Genomic DNA, 11,727 nt, shown 5'->3' on the forward strand with positions numbered 1-11,727 from the left:
CATCTACAAATAACTGATGAAATAAGTTAAACTGAGGCATTAATATAATTATCAAGAATTTGGATTAATGAAGGCGTTGCCCTATACTGAGTGTTTTCCATCTCTGTTGATGTTTTGAGGTTTTATACACATTGTGAGGAGTCTTGGGCTATTTGTTGTGAAATTAATTAATTTTGGTATATCTTTAGAATTGGTTGTAGCCATTAGGCAAATTGTGATATGAATTGATTTTGTTATGTTACCGTGATAATATTCCGTGTAAATTGTTGTGTTATTTGAGTTATTATTTTGAGGATATAAGGGTGGCATTCCACTTTTGATGTTATGTGGGTATAAGGGTGGCATTTCACTGTTGTTATGTATGTTGGGATATTATCTGAGCAGAGTAATAAGGGTGGCTATAGGAGAGATAAGGGTGTCTATAGGAGCAATAAGGGTGGCTATTGATATTGTCAGGGCGGAGGGATAAGGGAGGCTATTATAGGAGTAATAAGGTTGGCTATAGGAGAGATAAGGGTGGCTATTGTCAGGGATGATATGTGGTGATGTGGAGCTATTGCATTGGTAATTTTTATGTGATATTGTGATTTTCCTTGTGTTTGTTTCTATATCTTGTGCAATTTGTCTTGTTGTTTCGGTAAACTTGATAATAGTCTGATCTATGTTGAAATTGGAAGCATGTAGCTATTGCCAGGCGGATTATGAAATGAAATGTGCACACAAGGTGTCGTGAGTAAATAATGATGATATTTGCACGTGAATTGTCCGTGCATTTGTGATATAAAATGTGGGCAAGAGGTGACGTGGTTAAATGATGATGGAATTGGCACGTGAGTTGTCCGTGCAGTTGTGATAAAGAAATTGGCACGAGGTGCCGTGGAAATATGAAAGTGGGCTGAGACCCGTATTTTATGATTTTGAAATGAGGTGTCACATGGTGACTTTTATTCGAAAGATATTTATTTGAAGGAATTATATGTGAAAGAGATTTATTTAAAAGTATTATATTTGAAAGAGATTTATTTGAAAGATATTTATTTGAAGGAATTATATTTGAAAGATATTTATTTGAAAGAATTATATTTGAAAGGTATTATTTGAAGGGAGTATATTAGAAATATATTTGTTGGAAAGTATTATATCCTGAAGATTATTATATGAGAAGCATAGAGGCGAAAAATTTATATTTGAAGGACTTGATTTAACTGGGTGTACTTGTATTTATTATTTGTTGCGCAATATTAATGGTGTTCTTGTTACCCTGCTGTGCATATCACTGGTTGATGAGTGTTGCCATTATTGTTATTTATTTTCTATTATTTTTGTATACTATATTGCACAAGTTATTAGACAAGTGAGTGTCTTGACTGTACCTCGTCACTATTCCACTGAGGTTAGTCTTGATACTTACTGGGTACTGACTGTGGTGTACTCATACTATACTTCTGCACATTTTTGTGCAGAGCCAGGTATTGGAGATATCGGACTCGGATAGAGTTAAAGAGGGATCGCAAGAATTCAAGATAGAGCTGCTTGGTCGTCACAGTCACTTGGAGTCTTTCCATTTTATTGTATTGTTAATTATTAATCAAACAGTATTGAGTATTTGATCCTTGATATCATTTATTGTATTCAGTTAGAGTTCATGACTCAGTATTACCAATCTTGGAAGGTTTTCATATTTGTTCCACTGTTAGTTTCGATTATTTTATTTTTTTTAAATGACTTGAAATGTAATTATAATCGGCTTACCTAGTCTTAGAGACTAAGTGCCATCACGACGCCTGCGATGGGATTTTGGGTCGTGACAAGTTGGTATCAGAGCTCTAGGTTCATAGGTTTTACGAGTCACAAATGAGTCTAGTAGAGTCTTGTGGATCGGTACGGAGACGTCTGTACTTATCTTCGAGAGGCTACAGAACTGTTTGGAAATTTCCACTTCTCTCATTCTTGTCGTGTAGAATTTGTTGAATTTGGAATTTGAGCCTTTGCATCTCTATTCTCTCACAGTTAGTGAGGACACGTGCTACCAGGTCAGCTGAGAAGACACCCGTGCATACCGCTAGGGCTGCAAGAGGCCGGGGCCGAGGTAGAGGCCAAGGTAGAGTCCGAGGAAAGGCACGTGCCGCGACTAGAGCACATGTCAGAATAGCAGTGGAGGAGCCGTAAATAGCTCTAGTTAGGGGACAAGTACCAGAAGCACATATTGTTACCTCCGGACTTCAGGAGACTTTAGAACAGTTCCTGAGTATGTTGGGTACATTAACTCAGGCGGGATTGATTTTTGTTGCACCGAATATTTCGCAGATTGGGGGAGTAGCTCAAACTCCTACCACGACTCCAGAGGAGCAGGTTCACATTGGTCGGGTTCCGGGTGTAGTACCGGTACAACCTGTTATTCCGATTCCGCTTGAGGGCAGGCCAGAGGCATTAGAAGAAAAACAAAAGAGACTTGAGAGGTTTAAAAGGTATAGTCCACCTACATTTAGTGGCACAGCTTTAGAGGATGCCCAAGAATATCTTGAAAAGTGTCACTGTATTCTCCCCACCATGGGTATTGTGGAAGTGAGCGGAGTTGCCTTTGCTATATTTCAGCTGTCAGGCACAGCGTATCAGTGGTGGCAAGTTTATGAAGAAGGTAGACCAGCCGATGCAACACCACCAACATGGGCTCAATTTTAGGAAATATTTTTGAAAGAGTTTGTTCCCCAGACTCTCCGAGATGCGTGGCGCACAGAGTTTGAACGGTTGCGTCAAGGCACTATGACAATGTCAGAATATGCTATCAGTTTCAGTGAGTTGGCCCGCCATGCACTTATCTTGGTACCTACAGTCAGAGAGCGGGTTCGCAAATTCATTGAGGGGCTCGATTATGATTGTAAAATATGCATGGTTCGAGAGTTGCGAACTGATACTCCATTTCAACAAGCAGTGGAGATTGCGAGGAGGATTGAGGGTCTTCTAGGTGAGGAAAGGGAGTCTAAGGATGCCAAAAGGTCTCGAAGCTCTGGAGAGTTCAGTGGATTTTACTCTTAAGCTATGGCCCATTATGGCGGAGGCTCGAGTAGTTAGCCAACTCAGTCCACACATCAGATTACTCGGGGTGCTTCAGTAAGTTCTTATAGTGCACCACCGACACGAGATTCTTATAGTGGTTATTCTAGTTATTCGGTACAAACTCAGTACAAGCAGCCGCGACCTCAAAGGGGTTGTTATGAGTGTGGTGATACTAGGCACATTATGAGAGATTGTCCCAAACTTGGGAGGAGTGGATTTTATCAGAAAACTCAAACTATGGGCCCCAATGCAGTTACTACCCCACGTGCACAACCAGTTAGAGGTGGAGGACAGGCGGGTAGAGGGCGCCCTAGAGGGGGAGGCCCAGCCTGTTGATATATTTGCTATGGTGTGTCTGAGGCCACTACACCAGATGGTATCGTTACGTGTACGATCATGATTTGTTATAAAAGGATATTTTTCCTTAATTTGATTCGGTTCTGAATATTGAGGTAAGTCCTCCTATTATGCTCCGCTTATGGGTGAGCTTCGTAATTTTGTAAACCACTTATATATTTAACCCTGTTGGGAGGTTTGATGATGTTAGCCCGTGTCTATCATTTACATCATTGAGGGCTATAAGTCCAAAATTGACTTTATTTCTCACTACAATGGGTTTTGATGTGATTTCGAAATAATTGATTTCAAATTTTATGAATTTTATGCCCTATTGGAATGGAGGTTCATTATGTTTTGTGAAAATTGTTTACGGAATTTATTGAATAGAAGAAAGAAAGGAAATTGAAAATTTCAGTTGGCACAATTTGCAAAATACTTGTGATTCGGATTTGAGGACGAGATCCTCACATTTTTTTATATGATGTGAAATATTTAAACTAGTCTACAAACCGCGGTGGAAGTTACATAAGGATGAGGTCCTTGTGGTAAAATATTTATGAGTTTAAATTCCCCCTTTATGAAATTTAATTTGTTCTATGGTACTAATAGGGAGTCATGCCTGATAGGCTTATGTGATAATTCTTTTATGTGTTTTTGTGCCACAATTGTGCTATAATTATTGAGTTTTAGCCTACGAGGTGAGTGACCAGGTGGCGTGAAATGTGACTCATTAATCCAAGTAAATAATTTTGAGGTCTTCATGCCTCGCGTGTTGCCGTCAGTGTTGTGAAAAAAAAAATAGATATGAGATTTTGGTTAAGATGAGATTAATTGAGGATGCTGAAATTAATTATAAACAACTATTATGACCAGAGATGTGTTATGGACATACATATGATGTGTGCGTAGGCACGAATTGCTACAGCCGGTTGAGACTAATATCATGTGTTGATGTAAGGAATTTGAAATTATTTGGAGTGTAAGGAATTGTCTTAAAGGCTTATAAGTGTGAATAAAAGAAATAATCTCCACTGAGATGATGTTGTCGGACCCCTGTTAAACTTTCGGTGACGTAGAATCACCCGTGAGTATGTGTGAAATAATGCACTCAGTAATTTAATGTCATCAGAATAATTCTTAGCACGTTCGAGGACGAACATATGTTTAAGAGGCGGAGAATGTAACGAGCTGACTTGTCGTTTTAATAATTTACGGCTCGTTCAGTGACTAAAGGTCACAAGAAGCTTCGTAGTATGCATTATGACCCGCAGGTGTGGTCGAATTCGATTTTCGAAAGATGTGGAATTAAATTGAAAGAACAATTCTTATTTATAAACTTAAATAAAAAGAGTTGACCGAAAAGTTGACTTTTGAGCAAACGATCCCGGAATGGAATTTTGATAATGTCAATAAAATGGAACCAAACTTAGTTAATGTGAATTGAATGTTTGAGAATGATTCCAAAAGAAAGATCTTTTGGTGGTCAAAGGGCCAGTAAAAATTAACTTATTATATCCATTTATAAATATAATATACAAAGTATCATGTTGTGAGAGTGTCCATGTTTTATGGGAAGAACAAGCAAATCTGCAGAGGTCATAGGTTGGTTTCTGTTTGTAGACAAACTCACATACCAGGCCTTCAATCGCAGAAGCAAGAATTTTCTCGCAAAAGTGACAAATAGTCTGCAGAAGCGAAATCTGGGCAGAATCATAAGGACGAAAAATAGTCATTTCTTCATTTTCGATTTTGGATTTTTGGAGCTCGGTTCTTGGGCGATTTTGAGGATTTCCTCACAAGTATGATTAGGGTAAGTGTTCTATATCCTAAAGTGATTATATTTCATGAATCTATGGTTATATTCAACGTTTAATTCAGATTTTAAATAGAAGAAATCAATATTTTTGCAAAATCTTCCAAAAATAAAAATTTAAGATTTGGAGGTCGAGTTGTTATCGGAATTAGATAAAATTGGTATGGTTGAACTCGTATCGGAATGGATGTTTGAATTTCATAAAAATTATGTCGGGTTCCGAGAGGCGGGCCCCGCATTGACTTCTGTTGATTTTTAGAATACATTTTTAAGTCGACGTTTTATTATCCGAAATTTGTTTTTGATGAATTTTAATGAAGTTATACAATTAATTTGGATAGATTTGAGCGGTCCGGAGGTCAATTCAAGCAAGAAGGCGATTTTAGAATATCGACATAACTTCAAAAAGGTAAGTATCTTGCCTAACTTTGAGTGGGGGAATTACCTCTTAGGCATCGAGTCTTATGTGCCATTTGTGAAATGTGAAAAGCCGTGTACGTAAGGTGACGAGTACGTACTTAGGCTTATATGTACAAATTCTTTTTGGGTTAATGTCTTAGGCATTATTGTGTAGTAAATTGGATAATTGTTGGCATTTGTTAAATCATCTATTTGCCATACCTAAATCCTTGTTTGTTGAACATATTTTTATATGACAATTTGATGTAATTGTTACTTGAATATTTATGTAAATTCTTAGATCTTGTTGATTTGATATTTCTTGGAAATAATTATATTATGGATTTTTCATCTACAAATAATTGATGAAATAAGTTAAACCGAGGCATTAATATAATTATCAAGAATTTGGATTAATGAAGGCGTTGCCCTATACTGAGTATTTTCCATCTCTGTTGATGTTTTGAGGTTTTATATACATTGTGAGGAGCCTTGGACTATTTGTTGTGAAATTAATTAATTTTGATGTATTTATGGAATTGGTTGTGTCCATTGGGCAAATTGTGATATGAATTGATTTTGTTATGTTGTCGTGATAATATTCCGGGTAAATTGCTGTGTTATTTGAGTTATTATTTTGAGGATATAAGGGTGACATTCTACTGTTGATGTTTATGTGGGTATAAGGGTGGCATTTCACTGTTGTTATGTGTGTTGGGATATTGTCTGGACTGAGTGATAAGGGTGGCTATAGGAGAGATAATGGTGGCTATAAGAGCGATAAGGGTGGCTATTGGTATTGTCAGGGCGAAGGGATAATGGAGGCTATTATAGGAGTGATAAAGGCGGCTATAGGAGAGATAAGGGTGGCTATTATCAGGGATGATATGTAATGATGTGGAGTTATTGCGTTGGTAATTTTTATGTGATGTTGTGATTTTCCTTGTGTTTGTTTCTATATCTTGTGCAATTTGTCGTGTTGTGTTGATAAACTTGATAATAGTCTGATCTATGTTGAAATTGGGAGCATGTGGCTATTGTCAAACGGATTATAAAATAAAATGTGGGCACAATGTGCCGTGAGTAAATAATGATAATATTAGCACGTGAATTGTCCGTACAGTTGTGATATGAAATATGGGCACGAAGTGCCATGGTTAAATGATGATGATATTGGCACGTGAGTTGTCTGTGTGGCTGTGATAAAGAAATTGGCACGAGGTGCCGTGGAAATATGAAAGTGGGCTGAGACCCGTATTTTATGATTTTGAAATGAGTTGTCACAGGGTGACTTTTATTCGAAAGATATTTATTTGAAGGAATTATATTTGAAAGATATTTATTTGAAGGAATTATATTTGAAAGAGATTTATTTGAAGGAATTATATTTGAAAAAGATTTATTTGAAAGATATTTATTTGAAGGAATTATATTTGAAAGATATTTATTTGAAAGAATTATATTTGAAAGGTATTTATTTGAAGGGAGTATATTCGAAATATATTTTTCGGAAAGTATTATATCCTGAAGATTATTATTTGAGAAGCACATAGGCGAAAGATTTTTATTTGAAAGACTTGATTTAACTGGTTGTACTTGTATTTATTATTTGTTGAGCAATATTAATGGTGTTCTTGTTACCCCATTGTGCATATCACTGGTTGATGAGTGTTGCCATTATTGTTATTTATTTCCTATTATTTTTGTATATTATATTGCATAGGTTATTAGATTAGTGAATGTCTTGACTGTACCTCGTCACTATTCCACTGAGGTTAGTCTTGATACTTACTAGGTACAGACTGTGATGTACTCATACTACACTTCTGCACATTTTGTGCACAACTAGGTATTGGAGATATCGGACTCGGACAGTGTTAAAGTGAGATCGTAAGGATTCAAGGTAGAGCTGCTTGGTCGTCGCAGTCCCTTGGAGTCTTTCCATTTTATTGTACTGTTAATTATTAATCAAACAGTATTGAGTATTCGATCCTTGAGATCATTCCATGTATTCAGTTAGAGTTCGTGACTCAATATTACCAGTCTTGGAAGGTTTTCATATTTGTTCCGCTATTGGTTTCGATTATCTATTTTTTTTAAATGACTTAAAATGTAATTGTAATCGGCTTACCTAGTCTCAGAGATTAAGTGCCATCAAGACGCCTGCGGTGGGATTTTGGGTTGTGACATGTACACACCCCCAGTGAGCGTAGATGATTATATATATTCGAGATGAATTTCCCAGGGAATGGACTTGCCTTATTTATTTATATTGTGATAAATATTCCCTGGACATGGATCTTGTCTGTATCATTTACATGTGGGGGTAAATTACCCTAGGGCTGGATTAGCCTTACACGGTACTGAGGGACTGACTGTTAGTTGATTTGAATATATATACGGGATGGAATATCCCTGGGCTAGATTGGCCATAAACAGTACCGAGTGACCGAATAATTTGTGACCAATAGTACATGAAGTCTTTCCACTTAGATGTCACATTCCTCATATCATGCAATATTGATCTATTTTACTTGTACTGGGTTTAACTGTAAAACTTGAAAGCATGCCTACATTTCTGTACCATATTTATGTACTGGACTGTATCAGCGGAGCTCATCACTACCTTCAATCCAGAGGTTAGTCTTGTTACTTATTGAGTTGGTTGTACTCATACTACACCTGCACCTCGTGTGCAGATCCAGGTGCTCCCGGATACGACGGCTGCTAGGTTTCAGAGTTATTTCTGTTGGAGACTATCAAAGTAGCTGCTTGACGTCCGCAGACTTGATTCCTTTCCTGTTTAGTTATTGTACTGTCCTATATTTCAGATAGTGATTTTTATCAGTCAGACTTTGTATTCATTTAGATGCTCATGTACTCAGTGACACCGGGTTTTGGGAGTGTTTATATCTATATTCGTGAGATTTCTTCCGCTGAATTTAAATATTACATTTTTCAAATTTAAAAGATATGGTATTTTATTGAGATTGTCGGCTTGCCTAGTATTGAGATAGGCGCCATCACGACAGGTGAGATTTCGGGTCGTGACATACCATCTATCTATATTCTATATTATCTATACTATATTAAAAGCACGAAGGCCCTTAGCGAAATGTCGTTCTCCTTTTTTATCCTTTAAAAATAAATTTTATGCCAGACAAAATAGTCATTTAATTATTTTTCTAATATTTTAGAGTTTTAAATCAACTTGCATTTTATTTCCCTAATATATAGGAGTTCCAAATCAACTGCAATATTGCATATTAAATATTCCTTGTTTGAACTTCTGTGTTGAGGCCTAACGTGTGAAATAAGCATGAAAAACTAAAAAAAAAATTTCCTTTTTTGAGAAAAGGAAAACTTAAGGCTTATAATTGGTAAAAAAACAAAAGCCCAAACAATTAATATTCTTTAATTACAATTAGTGTAGATGATTGTTAAGTAAAATTGTAATTATAAATAATATTTTATAATAATATATTTATGTATGTTTTATTAGGATACTAAGCATGAAAACCTAACCAAAGCTAACGATATAACACTAGAGAAGTAAATGAATTTGAGTGGACTTCATTTTCTAATTTCTCATATTATTCAATGAGAATACAACCTACTTTTGAAATTCTAATTGCAATTAAGTTCTATCTTTCTAAATATTATTTTTGTATAATATTTGAAAATCCCAAAACCCATAACATCGTAAGTCACAAGCTATAGAAGGAAAACTAGTATCTCTATACACCATAGTCTAATAACAAACATAAGGAAGGAAAATGACATAGGAGTGAATAGAGGGGGACTCCGAGGTCTGCGGACGCGGCAGATATACTTTGAAGTCTCCGTACAGCAGCAAGCACTCTCAGCTAGTAGAGGGGCTGATAAGAAGTACCTGGATCTGCACATAAAATATGTGCAGAATAGCATGTGTACACCACTATCGGTACCCAGAAAGTGCCAAGCCTAACCTCGGTAGAGTAGTGACGAGGTCAGGTCTGGGCCCTACTGGAATATGATAATAAAGCAAGGCAAAAATGAAATATCGCATTAAAATAAAGACTGAAATTTAACAAGAAAGAATTTATAGAAGGTAACAGCTCAATACACAGAAATACAACATGGGATCTCTCGAGATATCGTCTCGTAGTCCCAAACGTAAATGTGCAGGAGCATCTCCCGTAATACCGTTCCGTAGTCCCAAATTAAATATGCAATACAGGGGGATCTCCCGCAATACCGTTCCGTAGTCCCAAAGTAAATATGCAGTACAGGGAGATCCCCCGGAATACCGTTCCATAGTCCCAAAGTAAATATACAGCGCAAACAATAGAAATACAACTACTTCACAAAATCTTACGATTTAGACTAAGTACCAGTCAAGGAAGAAGCAGAAAATTCACTAAGCATGTTGCACAGAGTTCATATAAGATGTTAAGACACGTAGACATGTTGTATTAGACTAAACAGGATAGCTATACATATTGGAAATAACTCAATTAAGAATGAAAATAGATTAATACTCATTAAAATGGTGTAACTCAAAATAAGAGGAAAACAGGTTGCTGCTTAGTAAGAAAATTGGGTTTTTCCACAACTAGCCCGTATACGTACTCGTCACCTCACGTACACGGTGCTCACATATCACAATAGTTCCAAATCTTAAGGGTATTTCCCCCACACAAAGTTAGCCAAGCCACTTACCTCGAACCAAGCTCAATCAATCGGTCACAATGCCTTTCCCATGAATATCCGGCTCCGAATGGCCCAAATCTAGCTAAAAGCAATTACATATCATAAATACAACCATAATAGACTCATCTAATTAATGAAATCAACACTTTAACAAAAATTCCGAAATTAACTCAAAAATCGCACGTGGGGCCGACGTCTCGGAATCGGGTAAAAGTTACAAAATAGGAACGCCCATTCAACCACGAGTCTAACCATACCAAAATTACTAAATTCCGATAACAGTTCGGCCCTCAAATCCTCAAATTTATCCAAGAGAGTTTTCAAACGTTTCCAACTTAATTTACCAATTAAATGATAAAAACAACCATGGATTCTAGTAATTTAACCAATATTGAGTTAAGAACACTTACCCCGTTGTTTCCTCTGAAAAATCTCTCAAAATTCACCTCAATCCGAGCTCCAAATCGTTAAAAATGCATTTTCTGAACTTAAACTTTCTGTCCAGGCCTCTCTTCTTCGCGAACGCGACAGGTCCCTCGGATTCGCGAAGCACAACTCGGCTGCCCACAAATTTAACCCTTCGCGAACGAGACCGTGGCTTCGCGAACACGAAGCTTTAAAAATCTTACCCTTCGCGAACGCGACCATGGCTTCATGAACGCGAAGCTTTACCAGCTCAGACTTTTGCGAACGCGACCACCACCTCGCGAACGCGTAGAAGAAGGACCTAGGGTCCCCAATAGCCTCACTCCTCATCGCGAATGCGACACCACTCACACGTTCGCGATGCACACACAGACCATACCTTCCATTCGCGTCCTCCCCTTCATGAAGGCGAAGAACAAAACCTCACACTCAGAAAACACTCTCCGCGAACGCGAGGGACCACTCGCGAACGCGAAAGAGAAAATCAAAAAAATGCAGCAGCAGATATTAGCAATCTCACCAAGGCCAAAAATGATCCGTTAACCCCCGGAACTCACCCGAGCCCCCTCTCAACCAAACATACCATCAAGTCCTAAAACACCATACGAACTTAGTTGAGCCCTCAAATCACATCAAACAACGCTAAAATCACGAATCACCCTCTAATTTAAACTTAAAGAAACTTTAAACTTCCAAATTCGACAACCGATGCCGAAACAGACCAAACCACGTCCGATTGACCTCAAATAATGCACACAAGTCATATTTAACACTACGGACCTACTCCAACTTCTGGAATCAGAATCCGACCCCAATATCAAAATTTCCACTACCAGTCCAAATCTCCACAAATTCGACTTTCGCCATTTCAAGCCTAAATAAGCTACGGACCTCCAAACACAATCCGGACACGCTCCTAAGTCCAAAATACCCTAACGGAGCTAACAAAACCGACGGAATTCCATTTCGAAGTCGTATTCACATAGTTTCGACTACGGTCC

The sequence above is a fragment of the Nicotiana tabacum genome, chromosome 24 (assembly GCF_000715075.1).
Source record: "Nicotiana tabacum cultivar K326 chromosome 24, ASM71507v2, whole genome shotgun sequence".
Taxonomy (NCBI): domain Eukaryota; kingdom Viridiplantae; phylum Streptophyta; class Magnoliopsida; order Solanales; family Solanaceae; genus Nicotiana; species Nicotiana tabacum.